Here is a 20,947-nt window from a genome sequence, read left to right as displayed (position 1 = left end):
GCACAAACTGTCATTTGCCGAACCACACCAAACCGCAAGAATCCCTGACTTCTTTGAAGAATCGGTTGTTGCCGATATACGTGTAGGACTTTTCGAACACTGATAGCTTTGGTGCACATCGAATACGTTGTTGAGAGACATCCCAATAAGACCGCAGGGTTAGGCGGCAGATCGAAGCAGCTAGGACGAGCGAAATTCGAACTGCATGAACAACAAGCAGACAAAGAAAAAAGCGCCTGCCAGGCGCGCCCCCTTCCGAATCTCGATGCTTGTCAGCGTGTAGTTCGCGCACTGCTGCGCGTCACGTGACCGAGGTGACAAGAGTGGAAGGAGGAGGCGCGGTGAAGGCGCAGGCATATACTTTACTAGGGGGAATACATTCCACTCCGCTTATTTGCATTAGACAGAACGCCTGCAGTGCCGAACCTAGCCCTGACGGAGGGGAGGTCCGTGTCAGTCCACGCGCATGTGCACGTGGATGGTCGCGGCGGCCGCGGCAGGTGTCGTCTCCGATTCTACATAAAGCTCCTTCATGTTTCAAAAGTATCCCAAGGTGCGGCGATGCACGAGGCACGCGCAACGTGCAATTCTCGGGAAGATCATGGCGGCACAGAGCAGCAAAGTATTTGGCGCAGCACTGAGCTAGATTTTAGACTCTATCTTCTTCCCAGAAGTGGCGCTTGGCACGTGTCTCGAGCATTTCCGCAACAATGAATTTTTGTATGTAGAACAACCGTCATCGTCATCATCGTTTACCGCCCGATAGCCGAGACCTCCCCGACGATAGATGGCTCTCGCCAAGCAAAGACAACCTGTCCGCGCCGAGCCTATTGTATTTGAGAGGAGTGGAATATATTCGCCCTAGTAAAGCATATGGCGCAGGACACCAGGACAGCCCCGTACCCTCTCCCCAGGCATTCCAGTACGACGTGTTTGTAGCTTCGGAAAGCAAATCGCGTGCATCTCAGTACGCTCGAACGCTGGAAATGGCACCGGGCAGAAGCTCGGCTTGCGCCTGAGCGAAGAAAGTACTCCGCGAGCTCGTATAGTTTGACTGCTGCAACAACGGGCGTGCTCTCACACTGCTCGATGTTCTTGCAGCCGCGTGTTCGCGCGCTACCTTCGCTGCGTCATGAACTAAAGTGAAACGAAGTCTAGGAGTATATTCTTTCACGTGGTCGCGTCTTCTGCGAGAGAGGTTCGAGCTGAATCAGAAAATTGAGGCAACAAAGAACGACAAAGGTTTAAAGTTCTAAAATTTTGTCCAAAAAATATCGGCTCACGAACGTCGCGTGTTTACGTAAAAAAATGTGTTAGTTTTAGTTGCAGTATAAGCGAACATCAGCGCAATTAAAATATAAATATAATTACTTGCATTACGCGGACGATCTGAAATAAATGAACCGACGCTCCCAGCCTTCTGGAAACATTGGCTGCCAGGGCTGAAACAGGCGTGCCCACGCCGCCGATCTGTACGTTCAATATCAAACGGGCTCCGGAGAGCCGTTTGATTAAAGCGGTACAGTTTGCCGGTCACCAGTCACCCGTCTGTGCAACATGGTCACCGGTTTGAGTAAACGTGCGACAACTTTGCCCGAACGAGTGGCCCATTTGCCCAGACGAGCGACCCGTTTGCCAAAGGAGTGACCTGTTTGCCCAAATAAGTGACCGTCATAGCTCATACGGGGAACCCCTTTGTGCCACACGGCGACCCCTTTGACAAACTGGTGACCGGTATGGCTAAACTGTTACCGGTATGGACCCGTTTACTTTCATATATGCGCAAATGTTTTTTTGTTTTTTGTTTTTCAGTAGGGAACACTGGTTTTCTAGAATAGGCATAGTTGTTGGCGCATTATGGCCTTGGATACTGCTGTGCCACTAAACCTCAATTAAACACTCATTTGTGCCCGAGGAATTGACCTAGGTTACTTACTTTATTTGGAATGTATATCTAAGATATCGGCACATAGCGTATCATTATATCTAACCAAATAAAAATAAAATATGCCTTGAATTAACTTAATTTAGCATATTCGCCCACAGCGCAGGATGATCAGTCGAACACCATATGTGCCTTGTTTGACATCGAGCTTTACAAATAATTTTCTCATTCTAAATTTAAACTCTCTTTCAGTGTCTCAAATGTTATATTTATTGGCTGAAAAGCCCTAAAATATTTTCCCTTCGAACTGAGGTTATAGACTTTTGCATAGGTCATGCATTCAGTTTGCACATCAGCGCCATCAACGCCGTTTATCTTTTTGCAGTCTGGGCATTACCACTCTCGCAGTAAAAGAAAATTTAACACATCATGGTGTAGAGTATAAGCGAAATGCATGAATATGGTTTGAATTGAGGTTCTGTGATTTATACACTAATGTGTATATAGGTTTTTCCCGGCATCCCTCGCGCAGCTGGACGTAAACCAAAACAAATAATTAAGGTCCCTAACGTGCCTTTTCCTGCTTTACGTGCGTAGTCCACCAAGTGTACAACAGAAACGCCGGACTCCTAAAACAATAAACAATAATAATCGCCGCAGAACGGCAACAAGGGGGCCAAAGAACAAACACAAATCTCCAAACACAGCTAGGTGACTGGTGCTCGCGGAAAAAATCCTCCTGGTTCTGGCATTGAACCAGGGTCCTCCCCATAAACAATGGAGGCCTCTACCAACTGAGCTCCTAACACAACCCTTTAATTTGTTAACAAAAAACAAAAATGGCTTAAAGCACCGTTAAAACGGCATAGAGGCGCGCTCACAAAGCTATAATCTCGAGGATTTTCAACCGACTCAATTTTTCTTCGTTTCAAAATAGAGTGCTTATTAGGGGGACGTCGTATGAGACCTGAGCGGAAATAGGCCGCAGGGGCTGGTTCGACGCACACTGGAACAACACTTGAGCAGCCTACTTGAACATACAGGGGAGATGAACGCCGTGACATCCACTCAGAATGATACGAATCGATGAGGGTATTGGGAGGGAGGCTAAGAAAGGGGACCGCCCACTTGAATGCTCTGACTGCCCTGGAGACCGGGCAAATGATTTGCTCAATCGCGAGGCACAAAAAGGGTACGCCAATTAAGCCTACGCTCATAAAGAACGACGACTGCAGCAGTCGTCGTTCTTTTTTGACCGTTACTATCTTAGACTAAGTATTTACTACCTAAAACGGGCAATAGGTCGAGAAAAGTTGGGAAATACAGCCGTTACTAAATTTTTCTTACGGTTACTACCTTTTTACTAAATATTCACTGCCCCAAACGCGCGACAGGTAGAAAAGAGGTGTTTACTCTGCTTCCAAACGTCGACGAGAGCACGCGCCCGATCGCGTTGGCCGACGCTGGTTCCAACGGGGGTCAATGCGGTGGGCAAATCGGCTGCTCCTTGTGCAGGAGTTGCGGTAACGTCAGAACGACGCCGAGTTCTAGCCGGCTTTGATTGCAAGGATAACCGGTAGAGGTCAGTGCTAGATACCTCGAGGTCTACCCACTAATTTTCTAAATGAGCCAATAAGAGCTCGGCGTTCTGACATCAATTGCAACCCCTGTCCACGAAGCGGACAAACTTGCGCTCCACATTGCTTTTAGCAGCATGGCTCCAAATTATTACCTGTGCAGATAACTTCTCGGTATTGAAACCATGATTGCAATCACGACGGCTTCACAATTCACAAAACAGCGAGGCCACTACTGTGTGAACCAACATTATTAATCAGCATAAACACACGAAAACGATCACGTCAAGCCAGATCAAACAAAATAGTTAACGTGGGGCGCTATGCGGAACGCAGTTTCGTCTGCTTTTCGTAATATGTCAGAAAGCCGAGCTCTTATTGACTGATTAAGAAAAAGTAGATAGACCTCAAGGCACCTATCATTCAGGTCTTCCCCCTATCCTTTCAATCAACGACAATCAGAGCACAGCGTCGTTCTGACGTCCCCGCAACTCTTGCACAAGAAGCAGACGACTTGCTCTCCGCATACGCCGAAGCCCGCTGGGCTCTCTGTAGCCCAGCGCGCGTCGACGTAGCTCAAGATATATTAAAGCGTGCTCTATTTGCGTCGTCCACGACCGCAGAACAATGACGGTAACTACCCGAGAAGCCCTCGCACGAGCGCCCCTATACGCGAATTCGGATGTGGGGGCCGCTCATAATGAGCGAGCCGCTCATTTCTGCGGTCATAACCTGCCCTTCTTACAGCGTGTCGTGCGATGGTCTCGTGTTGCTGTGTTGGTGTGCATAGTTAACGTTCGTGCGCTCGACTGGGCGAGTGTGTGCGCAAACGTGGATTGACCAGAGGATTCGCTAACGCCGAGGCTCGTTAGGCCTATAGGCTTAAGGATTTGGTGACAAAAACTGGAAGCTCGATGGCGCGCGAAAGCCAGGGTTAACTGGAACTAAGGTCGACATAATGTGCTTTCTATATCTGATCATGTGCTGGTCGTACGCACCGGCAACCGTTCCTGGTCGAAATAACAAGCGTCGTCGAGTGAAACGTCTGAATTATTTAGTCGGCCGGAAATTTTCAACTGGTCTGTCTCTGTATGTGCACGATAGTAGCGGTACGCGATGAAAATGGGACTAAATCTTGTATTGCTTGTATGAGCTCTGTAATGTTCGCTAGAATTCATCGTCCACTCTCTTCGGTGTCAGTTTTTTGAGTCAACGTGAAAGTTTACGTCTACTGCGATTATAACGCACGGGCCCTCTTTTATAAAGAGGTCGCTGTGGAATATCGAGTGCATACATTTCATCGAAGCACCCCCGCGGAATCACAGGAGTCGCTTGGCATAACTCCGGTGAACCTGCCAAGCAATTAGTTTCGAAGGAAGCGATATTGATTTTGTTTTTTCGTCGACATTTTCGGTGAAAATAAGTGGTGGTCTGCTCTCGTTATTTCACGTCATTTGCATGTTTTCGATCTGTTAACCACTTCCCCGTATAGCTGTTGTTTTGAAGCTTGACTACACAACCAGGATGAATCACACGCATTGGTATCGACCAGGCAGCGGAAATACGGTGTAGGGACGATGCGGTAACCACGATGACGCAAATGCGCAAAGCGAGAACATGGCTGCTGGAAACCTATGGGGACGCTGTTTTAGACTGTCGCAAGTAATTACTGTGTGTACCACTACTTCTTTGTAAGAAATACCTCCCTTGGAATGTTTAGAAATAATATTGGAGAACAATATTGGTGAAAACGCACAGCCATACTTGTAACATCGTCCAGGGACGAGGTGGTCACTGACCAACCTGCTTATTCCAAATGATCAGTATAAAAGACGCATGGGTAGCCAATGAGAGCAGGGATTGGGTTAGCGTGTCGTCGCGTGCGTGTTGGGCGTGTGTGTTATCTGTATTCTCATTCCTTGTCTCTATTAGATATATAATACGTGTGTTAGTGCAAATATAAGCAGCGTGAAGAAAAATCCAACCCAGAAATAATAATTTATTTGCAGATGTTCAATTTGGTGTTGAGTAGCACCACGCGGGTATTGTGAAGACTAGTGCCAGTTACTTGATGTAGGTAAAAGCAGCGTTGTACACGTTCCTCAAAAAGAAAAACGAAAGCTCGCGCCTTGATTCGTCTTATTTTTTTGGAACGCGTTTCCCTTATAAATTCCATCTGTGACAAACGAACTCGTTACTGTTTAAAACATGAAAGGCATCGTTACATATACGTTACTTTTGTTATCTGCTAATTACCATACTTATTTCAGACATATTTGTAATATACATCCTATCAAATGACAACATGCAAATTTGAATGGCGTGATGGAACGACACCAGAAGAATAAAACAAGTGGTAGCGAGATTCCATTAGTGTATATATTCACTTTTAAATATCTCAGCGTTTACCATATTCCCGTTCGTGGTGAACGATTGAGATGAGCCAAATTCACTGTAAGCGGGGAACACAGTGTTCTTTGCTCTGCGTCCTTTGCACGAGCGTTTTACAACGACCTCACACGTTTTAAGCTGAGTACTTTGTTTGAAGTTGAGAACAATTGCTTCTCGATGATGCTGTCTGGAAGACAAGCAAGTGGTGAAGAGGGTAAAGCTTTTGGAACGTCAGCCTTGAAAACTACCATTCCTTCGTCAAGGTCGGAATCTTTGTTCACTTCAAAGATCCCTTTGTGGAAGTTCATTGATGGCTGTAGCCCACATTAGATTTCTTGCTTTATGAAGATTCGTGGAAGCAAAGAAAGTAGCTGAGTTTAAGACGTCCCTTAGTCTGTGTCTCTTTCTTCGACTAAATATCTTGTCTTTTGTAGTGCAGTCTCAGGAACTGAAAAAAAAAGGTCCATGTCCACCGGCTCGTCTACATACGACAGTTGCCAAGCGAAAATCCCACAAAATAAGCCATTGAATACGCAACAAAAAAGTTAAGGGGATATTGATCTTCGTATATGTATTGTTTTTTATACTTTTTAGTGTTCCCTCTTAGAATGAAGGTCCACATTACCCTACAGGACAAAAATAAAAAAAAAGAACACCGCTTCTTCTTTCGTTCCAGTAAAAATGTAACCAATTCCTGTTCTAGTTCAACCGATCCAAGATGCAACGGCGGTGTTCCTTTGTCATTCCTAAAAGGAACGCGTTCCAGGTACGCCGTTCCGTGCAACACTAGCTAAAGATAGTGAGAGGTACATGGTTGGTTAGTAACCGTTACTGCCCTCTTGATCTAGTAACCGTACCTAGGTTCACCATTACTACCTAAGATTACTAGGTACCTAGTAACCTATTTGGCAAGCAGTTCCTAACTTTTACCTAGTACATACTACGAACATTTTTTTTTTTTAGAGTTTACCCCCGATGCGGCAAGTTAAAGCCGTACTTCTAGAATAGCCAAAATCTGCACCTACGAACGTTGGTTCATCAGCGGCCAAAATGGCAGTCAAGGCAGAACCAGCAGTGAAATTCCGCGCATACGACTTACCACGCGTTGGGCTTGATTGAACCGGCGTGGCGACGAGTGCCCTTCTAATCGTTGGTTGCGAGACAACGGTAGGGGATGGTGTCCTGTTATCGTATGCAGGCGGATCATGGGTGCAGATTATTACATTCTAGGCATCATAGCCATATGCAGCTAACGTTTAGGTGCTACATATGGACCATCCAATCGCTTATCACCCGGGCGAAAAATGCTGAGTCACTGAGCTGGGTGGACGCATGCGCACTTTCCGATATGCCGCACAGCAGATCAACAGTGCATGCTGAGAAGGAGTTACACAGCCCAGCAGACAAAGATGGCAGCGCGCGGTAGACGATTTTTGCAAGGGTCTATAGAGGGCCCAGGAGGGCAGCAGATCAGACACGACCGCTGCGTCGGTGTTCAGCTAGGACTCTTGTTGTCCCTTCGGCGTATTAAGATAAGGGCGGCCATAAGGGGGGCAATCATTGTTTTGTTCATAATACTGTTTGTAAGGTAGAGAGGCATCGCCAAAAAAGAGAACGGGCCTTACTTTCGCTAAATACTTTATTGTTTTCATAAAAAAATAATCGGGCCTGAGAGGAGGTGAAACAACGATTTACCACATTGCGCGCACACGCAAATTTAACTACAAAAATAACAACACAGGCATTTCTGCAACATACTCGTTTTTAGGTATAAACCAGATTAACTGCTATAGTTGGATTAGTTGGAGTTATAATATTTAGGTTTACATTTCAGTTAAATAAAAGTACGAACTCTCTTGTGCAACTCTCATATATTGCATGTTTTGCGATATTTTAACAAACCTGACAATTAAAGTATTAGGTTCACATTGTTTCTGCACAGTATTTATTGCTGTGTTCAGTTTTCACAAAAAAAAAAAGTTAGCGGTCAACTATTGTAGTTTTTTTACAATGCGCCCCAATGTTTTCTAAATATCTAATGATCTGAAATTATGCAGTATTTTTCAGGCAATAAAGAAGATGTAAATATACCTTTGGTTTTCACCAACCTTAAACCTTCAAACCCTTAACTATTCAAAACCTGTACTTCAAGATCCACAAATGTTGCTTTATAGTGTAAAAAAAATTCTTGGGCGGTTTTATGTTACACCCAAATGACTTTGAACCAAAGAGGGAAATGTAATCTGTTGAAAACGTAATTCGAAGTTTCTTTTGAACTGGGTATTACTTGCATGTTAAAACGCCGAAATAGAAAACAACCACCGTGCGCTGAATCTCTAATACAAGCAACTATAGACAGAAATCATCAGACAAGAATGTTGCAAACTAGTTCCTCGTCGGCAAATATATTTCGAGGTAGGCACAATTCCACTGGGTAAATTCCCATGAGGAACGGTAGTTCAACCACTAAAACCGAGCAAGTGCTTGCATGCACAAACACAGACACACACACTGTCAGCAACATGTTCAGCAAAAAATACGAACGCGAAGCTAACATCCGCCGCCGTTGCCGATATCCCAAGCAGGGTCATGGTGTCGTCTTTGGTGCCATCGCTTCGGCGTCTCCCGCGTTGTTTTGGATCTCTGGACAATCGTCTGAAGCCGTACGTAGGAAGAGGCAGAAGAAGCACGGCACTGATGGACCTTATCCCTTATTAGAACACTGAGGTGCTTTACTACGCATGACACGGGAGGCCGACACAGAGCGACCGCTCGTCGAAGCCGCCCGACACAAAATGACTAAGCGGCTTCCCCGGGGTGCATATATTCCGAAATACTCACCGATTTTTTCACATAGTACCCAGATTATAGCCCCTACTCTGTTTCAGATCTGTTCTGCTTTGTCTAGGTGGCGCAAGCTGTCGGCTCTTAGAATGCTTCATTCGTATCCGTTCGTCCACCCATCTGTCTTGCAGATATTTGTGACCGTTGCGTTCTATTTGATCGCACTTCTAGTTAAATGAAGTGAATGTTATCGCACTGTACTGATGACTAATTAAAATATCACGTCGTTTTCTTCCCTAAATTTTCTTAGAAGTGATTGATTGGAGATACTGAGCTGTTTTTATTTTTCTTTCTTTCCAGCGAGCAAGCTCTGCCCTTAAGATATCTGAGGTAAGTAAATGTGCCATATATTTTTAGTAAACTTCAATCTGAATTATGTTTGGCAGGAAAGTAAATGGTGCATGGGGATAGTAAGAGAAGCAATAAATATAGTGAACGTCGAGACCGCACTTGCAACCTCAAGTGGGATAGTTCTGAGTATCGATGTTTATTTGTTAGCAACGGCTCCGTCGTGCATGTTTTCAGTGTCGGAACACTGATGCGTTTTAGCCAATAGCTCGTGCGAGCCAGATAAAACTCAGGATTTGAGTTTCAAAGTATATGCTTAGAAATTGCAGCTCAAGGTTCCATTGCCATAGCAGTAAATTTCAAAAAAACCTCGGCCTGCTCAAACCAACCCATCCCTTTATATCTATACTTAGACGTAAGCAAAGAGTGGGTATTGAAAGAAAACCTAGCCTTCAATAGAAATTATTTTGTCCCTTCTTTCTTTTAAGAACAGAACAAAAACCTAAAACCTAAAATAGAAACGGAAAAATAGTTTTTCCTATATTTCTTTTTATACTTATGCATAGTCTATGAAACCTCGCTTGTTTCTAGAAAAATTGTAAAGGCTAACATTTTAGAATACATTAATTGAATATCATATGTATGTCACCCTTTATGACGATCATCTGGTGTGCTAGTTGGCTGATCATTATGTGGAATTAACAGCACAAATAAGACAAGGAAGGATAAACAAGGGAGACAGGATAGAGCGCTGAACTAACAACTGATATTTAATGAAAAAGAGGAAGAGGAAAAAGTACCTAGTCGTAAACTTCCTCTTTCTTTTTTTCTACCGGAGTTTTTATGCACGTCGTCCCAGGACTCAATCGTTTTCAAAAAGTATTTTAAGCGAGCAGCTTAAAGCTTAGCATCCTTAGCAATTCATTTTCAGGCAGTGTATGGGAGTACTCTAGCTATAGCATATGTTTTTGCGGGTTTTCATTGCGCATGTTTTAAAAGCAATCTTAGGCACGTTTTTCTCTTTCTGTTTTTTATTAAACCTCACTTGTTAGTTCAGCGCTCTATCCTGTCCCCCTTGTCTCTCTTTTCTTGTCGTATTTGCGCTGTTAATTCCAGATAATGTCACTCTTTAAAACACTATTTTTAAGGAAATGCGTGAGCATTTCACGCTGCAGTTATACAACAAAACTAAGTGGATACAGCCTTTCAGCACTTGTCCGTGGGGAAAAGATTCCTGAAATCCCTCTTCTCCCTTGTGCAAGCAGATCAAGTTACTTAAAATGTGCACGAAGGACCTGCTCGCGATCAGCGGAAAACTAGAAAAAACATTTCGTTGTGCATATTTATTTACCTTGAATGTATGTTCGAACCTGCGGCGGATAGAACATGCACTTGAGCAGACTCTGCGAAGTAACATATATGCCACATACATCGCCGTCGGAATAGTGTTTCCATGGCCACTGAAAATCAAATCTCTATAGAGGTGCCATTGAGCGAAGTGGCTTCGTTGGTGCCCGTGCACAGCGTCAGTCCGTACTGCGATAGAGAGCGACGGCTTGACGTAACACCAAGCAAACGAAGTGCAGTGGGGCTTGCGTCTATCTGGGCCGCCGGCGGGGCGCCGCGAAGCGTCGTGTACGGGTGGGGCAAAGTGGGATAATATTTTGTAATGAGCCATCCGCAGACTCTCGCCGCGAAGCAGGGTGAACGCACGGGGCCGGGATCCCCCACTGCGCGGAGTCGAACTTCGAACGTCGCCGGCGATCTCCGGTCGCGAGGTTCTCCGTTCCCATAGGTCATATCGCCTTGCCTCTCGTAATATGCTCCTCCTCCACCAACTGTCGACGCTAGCCGAAAGTGTTTCCTGGTAAGTTTCCAGAGCGAGTGGGGTTGGTGGCGTCATACCGAGCGACGTTGCGAACTTTAGTTAGTCCGCCAATCTAAACCAGTCCAAGGTCGGCGCATACACCAAGGCACTAATGCTAACGCAATAAAAACAGAGTCCACCGTGGCAGCCATAACGATTTTAGTAACTCAACATTTTCAATCGCAGTTCATATTTATTCCGAATACTGATTTTAATGTATCTCCGCCTTTTTTAGCATCGCCTTCAAGCCAAGAGAGTAAAGGAAACCGTTTCGAAGTGCAGGTGTCTTTTTTAGCACTATTGAAAAAAGAAGCATAACATGACGTCCGGTTGGTTCTTAAGCTATATTGATCGGCGAGAACCGCGACAGCCTGAATCGACACCGCTGTTCTTAGTGGTTACGATTTTCTGCAGTCGAAGTTTCGTGTACTGCTGCGGCTCAAGAGAATGCTACTGGAACATATGAGACTAGTGTTGAATGTACCATCAGCATTTGACTATATAAGGCTACAGGCAAATAAATACTGACCCTAAATGTCTCCAGTTCATGTTATTCATCTACCCTTGGAGATACGTTTTGGTGAAACGAAGCGTTTTTCCGGGTCAGAAACAATTGAGACTTTTCTAAGTAGCTTTATTGAAATTTAATTAGGCCTTGTCGGTTGATCCGCTACAAAGAGCTCTTTAAAACGAACGCGTGTAAATTCATCACGGATCGAGTATTATGGACTTAATTCATTTCATTTTTGCTCTCTCCACCATCTCGCCATTTCCGAAACTTCCACACGCAGTCTTCCGGCAATCTACTATACTACAGCACTTCCGGCGATCTACTATAAATTGTTGCCCACGTCAGCTTTACGTTATCTGGAACAAGGAAACGGCGTAAATTGTCTTTGTCCCGATCCTTGTTACCGAGGTCTTTGTTACCGAGGTCAAAATATAGTGCTGTAAATACATACACTATTTTCCAGTTCAAAACTATGTTCGTTTTGCGAAACTACTGTTTGAAGATGGATTTCATGAATGTTTTCTAAGATCGATGGGCTGCGCAGTGTAGATCCTTTAGCTCAATACGGTAACATGAATACGGGGATAATAAAGGAAAAACTAATAGACCTCAGGTACAATTTTCTCGTCTTTTTCTCAACTAATCTTCAGTGGCGTAAGTGCTCTGAGAAGTTATGGTTCCAGCGCCTTAAGTACAATTGAAAATCGTCAAACGAAAAAAAAAAAGAAAGAATACAACAGTGCATTGTAAGTGAAAGGAGCTTGGATCCTTTCGGACTCGTGTCGCGTTTGATTAACCCTTCTCCTGCAGCTGTTTGGGGTTCGAGGTGCTCGAATTCTGGCTTGTTTTCTAAGGCTCCTGCGAATATTTTCTGGCACGCCTACAGAGGACGCCTCAACAAAGAGCTCGGCGTAAACAGATTTTCTTTTGTGAGTTCGACGACTTGGGCGAAGTGGTGACGCAACTGGAGAGTCTTTTATTCTGCGAAGCCTGTCAACGTGTTTCCTACGTAAATCGTGCGCTGCGCCGTTATTGAAATTTTCCAGCCAACTAAGATGGTGCTCAGAGCGCGTTTTCGCGATCGGATGACAGACAGTCCGCTGAGTGCCTCCATGCGCTCATGTGTTATCCGATTTTGCTTTCATGGCACGACGTCTCAGCTGGAATGATTGAGCGACTTTTCGAGATATCCACCGTGTAATATTTATCTCATCTATGAAGATAACGGGATTGAAACCTGAGTATATCATAGGAGGTATTCACGGGACACCAAGTTGTTGGTTCTTATTCGTATAAGTATAAGCATAAGATAAAGAACCATGCAAATTTTTGTTCCTTATTCTATTTGTTGTCTGTAAAGAACAATGGTCTTGACTGGGTGGAATTCAAGCTGAACGTGCCTACTCGCGCATTTCTCCAAACCATGATCTTCTTGTTTGGCGGATAATAAATCTGGCATAGTTGTGAGCCGGGGTTGCGACTAGCGACGAGCAATATGTTTTCCTGTTGGCGTTCTGTACACGATCGTTGGCGGTTCATGGGAATATAGTTGATTTGAGTTTGGGCAGCAACCGGATAATCAATTGTTGGAACGATGAGCGATGAGAGCCATTTTGAAGCTGGGCTATCTTTTTTGCTATCGTTGGTTTGACACAATTTAAAAAAAAAAATGTCCGCCTAGTATCGTTTGTGACATTTCTTGTATGCTGTTGAAAATGAAATCTTCACACAAACAATAAGCGGGAAGGGCTTGAAGTAACATGATGTCAATACAAAGCGGCATGGGTATGTATGATTTTTTTAAAAGTAGTATGCTACATTGCTGCGCTGCGTTTAGTGTGTTTTTATATGTAATTAAACTGTTCCAAGTATTACACTCAGTTCAAATAGATTCATTTTTACGAATCAAATGTGCTGTCAGCTTAGAAAGATCAGGGGTTATTTACATTTCTTTCGAAAGAGTAATTTTACCAAATAATTTGTTTAAAGTTATATTTGTTACAAGATACCATAAATTACGACGAAGTGCAATCATCTGCATGAGCGTGGGTATTCGGGCGCGGTACAAAACTTCATAGTTCCTATTAGTACACTTTCTTGGTAAGGGAGTAAGGCTACTTCGACTAATAGCTTAAACAAAAAAGTTTCACACGAAGAGCGTCGCACTCGAGTGACAAGAAACCAAAACATTCAATACAATCCAATTTGAATGTTTTAAGTGCCTTGTCAACACAGGCTCTCTTGCACACCTCAGTAAAGGACTGATAGATCGTGTCAACTCCCTGGAGATTTTTTGACGCTCAACCAAAATTTTGGTTTAGGAAGCCTTCTACGTAATAAGCCCTTGTCAGATAGCAGGCACCTCGGCCCGAGGTCGATCCGACCATCTCGATATCCCTAGACGTTCGCTTTGCCTCGTAGTCACCGAGGCGGCTAGCACGCATCATGCAATGCATAATCACGCAAAAACACGAAGGACATACTTTGCCATAGTTAATTATGCTTAGTCGCATTTAAGCGCAATTATGTATAATTAGCGAGTTTTAGCAATGGGCAAATCGAACCCCGGATGGTGAGATCCGCAGCGGCGCCTTTGCTCGGCATCACGCTAAGGAGGCAAACGGAGGCGCCTCCTCCTTGTGAACAGCGATGATTCGGAGCCAGCGCGAGGAGGTGACTGTCGGAACGAGAAAATTTCGAAATTGTCTTGACCTGTCTGATAAACCCGGGAGCACATGAGTGAGCCGTGCCTGCAACACATCGGTAACCATCGGAAACCTTACCAAACATAACAAACCATAACGGGCGTATAATACAGGCACGACCCATTGTGCTTTCCCATTGTTTAATAATATGATTACGACCACTGCCATTTAACATCACTCGCATCGTTTAAGCACGGGAACTGCATTATGGGGGTTCAGTTCTTTACATTTTTAGATCTACCTATTCAAGTGGCACTTTTACAAAGCTACCAATTTGTAGTCGCATTCAGACATGACCACATTTGAGTCCATGTTTTGAGCCATAAAACAGCTCATTGAGACTGTGGGAGCTAGATGTAGATCACGAAGTTATTACCAAATATGCGTGTAAGACAACAGAAAAGTCACTGGTAAATGTTAAAGCGCTTCTACTTTGAAACTTTAGACAAGTTGATCACTCTATCTAGTTACATGATATATTAACTTGCATCGTAGGGTGTAAGCTGTGTTTAATACCGAATTGGTCTCACGTGCCTCATGTCATGTTGGAACTCCTTAGGATAAACATTGTTTGTGCCTGATGTACAATGTAGAGGTGGCGGCCGTGTCCTTTTATATATTGCATTTTAGGAATAGAATATATTAGTGTAGATATATAGTGTGCTTGGATCGGTTTATTTTTGAAAGATATTTGTGTGTTCTATATTATTTCTTTTTTTTTCCATAAAAAGAACGTACGACAAAACGTTGCACAACGAGATCCTTCGAAATCTCAAACTATGTGGAAAGCTTGAGGCAGTTTCTTTCCGAAGCCACACGCTACAGCTTTACGATATGTATAGTAATATATCGATAAGGCTACATTCTCTACTTTTTGAGTGCACTGCTGAAACGCCACTTAGAATGGTAGCGAATGCACTAAAGAAATATCTCAATTTAAATAGCATGCGCAAATAAAGGAAGTGTTTACTGGCCCTTCTTAAGTGAAATGAAATTTCTCAATGCGCAACTAATTGCATTTGTTGTCTAGCTGCAAGGTTTTGTAGCGTTCGTTCATTGAGCTCAAAATTTATCTGGGTATATTTTGTAACAAGCACAGCTAAATTAAAAAAAAAAAAATGATACCGGTGTTCTTGGTGTTTCATTTCTGGTAACGTACTGTACTCGCGATGAACGTCGTATGTTCCATCGGCGCAGATGTGCCACATGCCATTTATTTATGATAAAGGGTATATTTGTAAGGCGACTTCTTGTTAAAAGTAGAACAAGTGTTAATAATAATATTATTTTGCCTAGTGCAAGTAGCATTCAGTATCAAGGGTTCTCGACTTTGGAGACAAGGTCTCTCCTTCATGTTATTTGACCTAAACACTTTAGCGATCGTAAAGTGATTTTGAGACAGCTTGAGTATTCCGTAGCCTAATCCACAAGACGGAAGGAATAAAAAAAGGAAAAAAAAAATGCCAAACGAAGGTTAGCATTTTAGTCTCTTAGCAGCAATAAATAGATGTCCGGACACATTCATTAAAAAGAGAAGGACATAACATTTCAGTGACTTTTGGACATCAGCGTCATAAAGGACACATGTCGTTTACAACAAGGATTTTATGGCCTGGCTGTTCTGAAGGTGCGAAAATCACACGTAGCAAGCAAGAATGAGATAGCGTCCCTCAAACACTTCTTAGAATGGAGTGCTGGCAGCGTCTCTTGAAATGCTGTAAAAGCTGCAAAGCCTTCTTGAAGCTAGGCGAGAACCTGAGGTGATTATAAACGTGGCCGTAGTTCCCTCTAGTAGAATATGTGCAAGTTGAAATGCGGCAATCAATGCACCCCGAGCCAACCTTGGTATTGAACTGCTCAGCGAACATAGCAGAAAAGGCAGGAGCCATGGCAAGTTTTGTGAGGTCAATGCGACGCGTGCTTTGGTAGCACCCTATTTGCACCGCGGTGAAGAACACTGGTTGATGGTAATAACGATAAGCTAGGAGATTCTTGCTGATGCTTTGTGAAACGTTAAATCAATTTTTTATGCCTTCTTTTTGTGATGCAAATTAAATTTACGCGCTCTAACAGCCGAGGAAATAAATAAGTACAATGATTCCTGGCCTTTCTTATTTAATAAAAGCGCGACCAAACATCCTCGTACGGGTTTTAGAGCGCAGCACTTAAGCGCCCGTTTTCGGCATGAGCGGTGACGCCGTCGGCGTCGGCGTCGCAGTCGCCGTCAGCGAATCTGCGTGTTGCATTTTGGGACGCCTCACATATTGACGTCCCACGTGACGTCGCATGCGACGTCAGAGTGCTATCCTCGGGACGGTTACAAGGTTTACGAGGGCTACCCTCTCGAGAGTCATGGCCCAGCGTGCGACCCCGGTAATCAAGGTTATGAGCCAGCGGAGCTATTCATGGGAGGCAGGTTGCGTACAGAGAAGCCAGAATCTCTCCAGCCTCGCTAGGACACCGCCGACTTTCGCTCCAGAAATGCCTTATACAAGGAGAAGATGCGCCAACGCTATAACGAGCGCCACAGAGCACGTGATCTCGACACCTTTCCACCTGGAACTGCGGTCAGAATTCTGAAGGGAGCAGCGTCTTACGGTCGCATTCGAGGGCCAGCGCCTCAACCCCGTTCTTACGTGGTGCAGACGTCGACCGGCACTACGCGGCTAACAAGAGGAAACCTGCAACCGGCCCCTGTGAAGGCCGGTTGCTTCACAAGGAGTGGACCTGTGAATCGTCCACCTGACCGATATAGAGAAGTGGGAGTGCTGTTCTTCCGATGTGGGGGAGGTGTCGGGAGATCATCATCATCGCCACCGCAGCCGCGTGACTCTGGACTCTGCCCACCGCTTCCGCGCGCGGGCCCTCTCTCCACTAGTTCGCGATCAGACACGGCATGACTCACACCAGCATTGCTACGCTAGAATAAACCTACGCAGTTCAATCAACCTTATCTCGACCACGACAGTCACGAGAGTTACCCTCACAATGTGTATCATATTGCGATAAGCCATACGTTGCTTTATGCTGCCTCACTCTGTTTCCCACGTTGCGTGCCCTTTCCTGTTTTGCCTTCCCTTTCTCTTCCCACTTCTGACACCAAAGGTCAACGAGCCAACGGACTGGGTGAGTCCTCTAGTCATTGTGAAAAAGAAAGACGGAAAGCTAAAAGTATGCATGGACCCAAGAAGTATTAATGCGTGCATAAAGCAAGAGCATTACGAGATGCGAAGGCGTGAAGATATAGAAACAGAACTATCTGGCGCGAAGGTGTTCAGCCTTCTCAATGCAACGGCAAGCTTGCATCAAGTTCCTCTTGACGAACAAACATCAAGAATCTGTACTTTTGCCACTCCCTTCGGACGCTACAGATTCTTAAGACTACCATTTGGTATATAGTCAACGTCAGAAGTTTTTCAGAAGACTTTGAACGAAGTTTTCGACTCTGCCTGGTATTCGCGTGTACCTGGACGGCATTTCGGTATATGGGGCATATCCAGGGAGTAGCATGATCAGCGTCTAGGATCTGTGCTTGAAGTCGCGAGGCAAGCCGGCTTAACGCTCAATTCTGGAAAGTTTGGACTTGGAGAAATTAAATTTCTGGCCGACGTAATATCTCAAGACGGCATAAAGCCTAATCGCGAGCTTATCGAGTGCATTGAGAGAATGCCCACGCCATCAGACAAACTAGGAGTGCAACAGCTGCTGGGCGTTGTTAACTATTTTTCCAAGTACCCACCTTCGATGGCAGAAAGAACACCGCAACTGCGCAGCTTGATCAAGCATGATACGGTATTTGAGAGGACGTCCAGCAACACAAACGAGTGGCGAGAAATCTGCAAAAGCCTATGCAAAGATCCACTGATCGCAATCTTCGACCCACGACTAGAAACTAAGATAACGTCAGATGCATCGATGAATGGTTTCGGCTCGGCACTGTTGCAGCGTCATGGTGACGATTGATGTCCCGTGGCATAAGCATCTCGAACTTTAACATCGTCCGAGCAGCGTTATTAGCAAATTGAAAAAGAGGCGCTAAGTAACGTTCGGTTGCCCAAAGTTTCATTACCTTGTTTATGGTCGCACGATAATTTTGGAAACGGATCATCGACCACTCATTGAAATATCTCAAAAAGCGATCCTGGATATGCCACCGAGACTACAAAGATTTTTTTGCGGCTACTAAAATATGACTATCTAATGAAATACCTTCCAAAAAACAGCTCGTCCTTGCCGACATGCTGTCAAGAGCCACAGCTGTGACACCAGAGCATGACACAGCAGAGGAGGAAGAGGTCGAAATTCATGTTGTAAGCACATTAAACGCTTTTGTGAGCGATGTCACATTAAAGCGGCTGGCCGAGGAAACCGCCAAAGACGAATATCTTTGCGCCGTGATGCAAAACATGCGCTCCGGAACGACGATACAAGGGGAGCTAAAGCCTCTCGCGTGTGAACTGTCTGTGCTAAAAAAAGGTCTGCTGAAAGGCACCAAGACAGTCGTGCCGAAAGTCCTGCGAGGCGAGATATTGCAGCGGATTCACCAAAGCCACATGGGTCTAAGCAAGTGCAAAGGAAGGGCCCGAAGATTGGCATTTTGGCCGGGAATAAATGCAGATATTGCAGCTCTTGTCAAGAAATGCGAAGTATCTAAGCGCCACTCATACAGTCAGCCCAGTGAACCCTTCATTTCGAGATCGACCCCGTATTTTGCGTGGTACAGAGTGGCCATTGGCCTTTTCCAGTACGGGGACAAATCATACCTTTCGGTATATGATGCACTTTCCAATTTTCCAGAAGTGGAGGAATTGAACGACACATCATCAGCAGCAGTCACTGACAAGCTGGGACCCTTATTGGCGAAGTATGGAATCCGGCTAGAAGTATGCACGGACAACGGACCTCAATTTTCAAGTCGGGAGTTCGGCCTCTTCGCGAAGAAGTACGACTTCAGACATGTATCATCGAGCCTGGAGTCGCGGAAATTGGGAGTGTAGGCAGTGAACCGCATTTTAAATAAAACCAAGGAAGTACACGAAGACTTTTGGCTCGGTCTGCTCGGCTACAGGTCAACTCCTTCAGAAGATGGACGGTCACCAAGAAAACTACTGCAAGGAAGACGACTGAGGTCCACCCTTCCCGACTTCAGTAGCCAGCCGTATTTAAAGGTGCAAAAGCACGTACAGACCGATCATTCGAGAGGAGCGCTTCAGTCACTTGAAGATGGCCAAGTCGTACGGGTCAAGAAGAAGTCTTGGTCCAAGAAAGCGAAGGTTATCCCCCAGACACATCCTAGGTCGTACAAAGTTTTAACTGAGGACAACAAAGTTCTTCGGCGGAATCAACATCTGCTACCAACGGACGAGCCTTTCAAGCCGGACGCGATAGAAGATGACGTCACTGACGACGAAAGAATGCAGAACGCACCAGCTGCATCATCTCCACCCTTCTCAAGCACTGCAGTGCCGGTAACAGCTCATGTGTCTACACATCCTCAGAGAAGATCTGGTCGGCAAACGAGGCCGCCCCAGCGTCTGCAATATGACCGTCACTTTAACCAAGTGCCCTGAACTGTTGTGAACTTGTGCATAACTTTTGCTTATGTTGTACTATAAGTCGTTTGTGTTAAAAGGAAAAGGATGTATCACATTCCGCTAAGCCATACGTTGGTTTATGCTGCCTCACTCTGTGTTCGGCACGTGGCGTTCCCTTTCCTGTTTTGCCTTCCCTTTCTCTTCCCTTCCCTTTTGCCAACAAATCTATTAAGCGATCGCTCAATCAACGATTCTATCATTTGCTTTCTACAACGTCGTCTTGTCAATAGTTCGTCTACACCCGAGACGATACACAATGGTTACCCTCCAGAGGGTCACGATAATTACCTTCAGAGGGTGACGGTGGTTACCCTCACGAGGGTTACCCCTAGGAGGGTCACAAGTGTTGCCCTCACAAGGGTCACGAGGGTTACTCTCATAACATCACACGAGTCGTCACGTGTTACGTCATTATAGGAAACACGCGACGTATTACGTCACGTGTGACGTCACGTGATGTCGCAGGCATCTAACATTGCCAGTATTCCCGCTAAATTTAGCGGGGAAGGTAGAGGGGTCATTCCCTCCCCTCCGTATCGCCCCTCCTCCTCCTCAAGAGCTGCGCTCTACTTCCTTCGGCGTTGCAGAAAATTGTAAACGTCGTATATACATATATATATATATATATATATATATATATATATATATATATATATATATATATATGGGTGTTTTCATCTCAAATCGAGCAGGGAAAAAGGGTCGAATTTTTAATTTTGCTAAAAAAAAATATATGTTACGGCGTCGTCTTTACACACGCAGCAGCCACAAATCGCAAGTTCGTCGGATTTTTCGTTCTAGACTTAACGAATTTTAAAAGAGGCCGCGGCAGAAAGCATTGTTTTTCACATCCGTCGTGGGTCGGATGTTTCGCTCGATCTTTCGCCGTGGATTTGCAGTCCACAATATATTAACTATTTTCAAGCACTTTGTAAGCACACTTAAAGGGCTACTCCACCGATTTTTTCATTGTCTCCGATTTGCTTGAAATTTTGCTAAGCTAACCAACAAACATCGCGAAAATAGTATCTCAAATATTAGGTCAAAATATTGTTTTTTCGCGAAGTTATTGAATTTACAGTTTTGGTCCTCACCGTGTTTTTCAAGCTCGAAGTCTCTACTGGCAACAATGAAAAAGTGACGTCAGTGGAAGGCAGGGGTTCACTCTTTGGGCTGTAGATTTTGTTTTAAACTGATTCGAAGCAGTTTCATGGTGTCAAATGAATGCTTGGGAAGCTCGCTGCAGTACCCGCGCTCCAGCACGGAACAAATGATTGGGATATTC

Source organism: Ixodes scapularis, unplaced genomic scaffold (genome assembly GCF_016920785.2).
Source record: "Ixodes scapularis isolate PalLabHiFi unplaced genomic scaffold, ASM1692078v2 PGA_scaffold5__190_contigs__length_132052651, whole genome shotgun sequence".
Lineage (NCBI taxonomy): Eukaryota > Metazoa > Arthropoda > Arachnida > Ixodida > Ixodidae > Ixodes > Ixodes scapularis.
Note: the sequence above shows the minus strand (reverse complement) of the source record.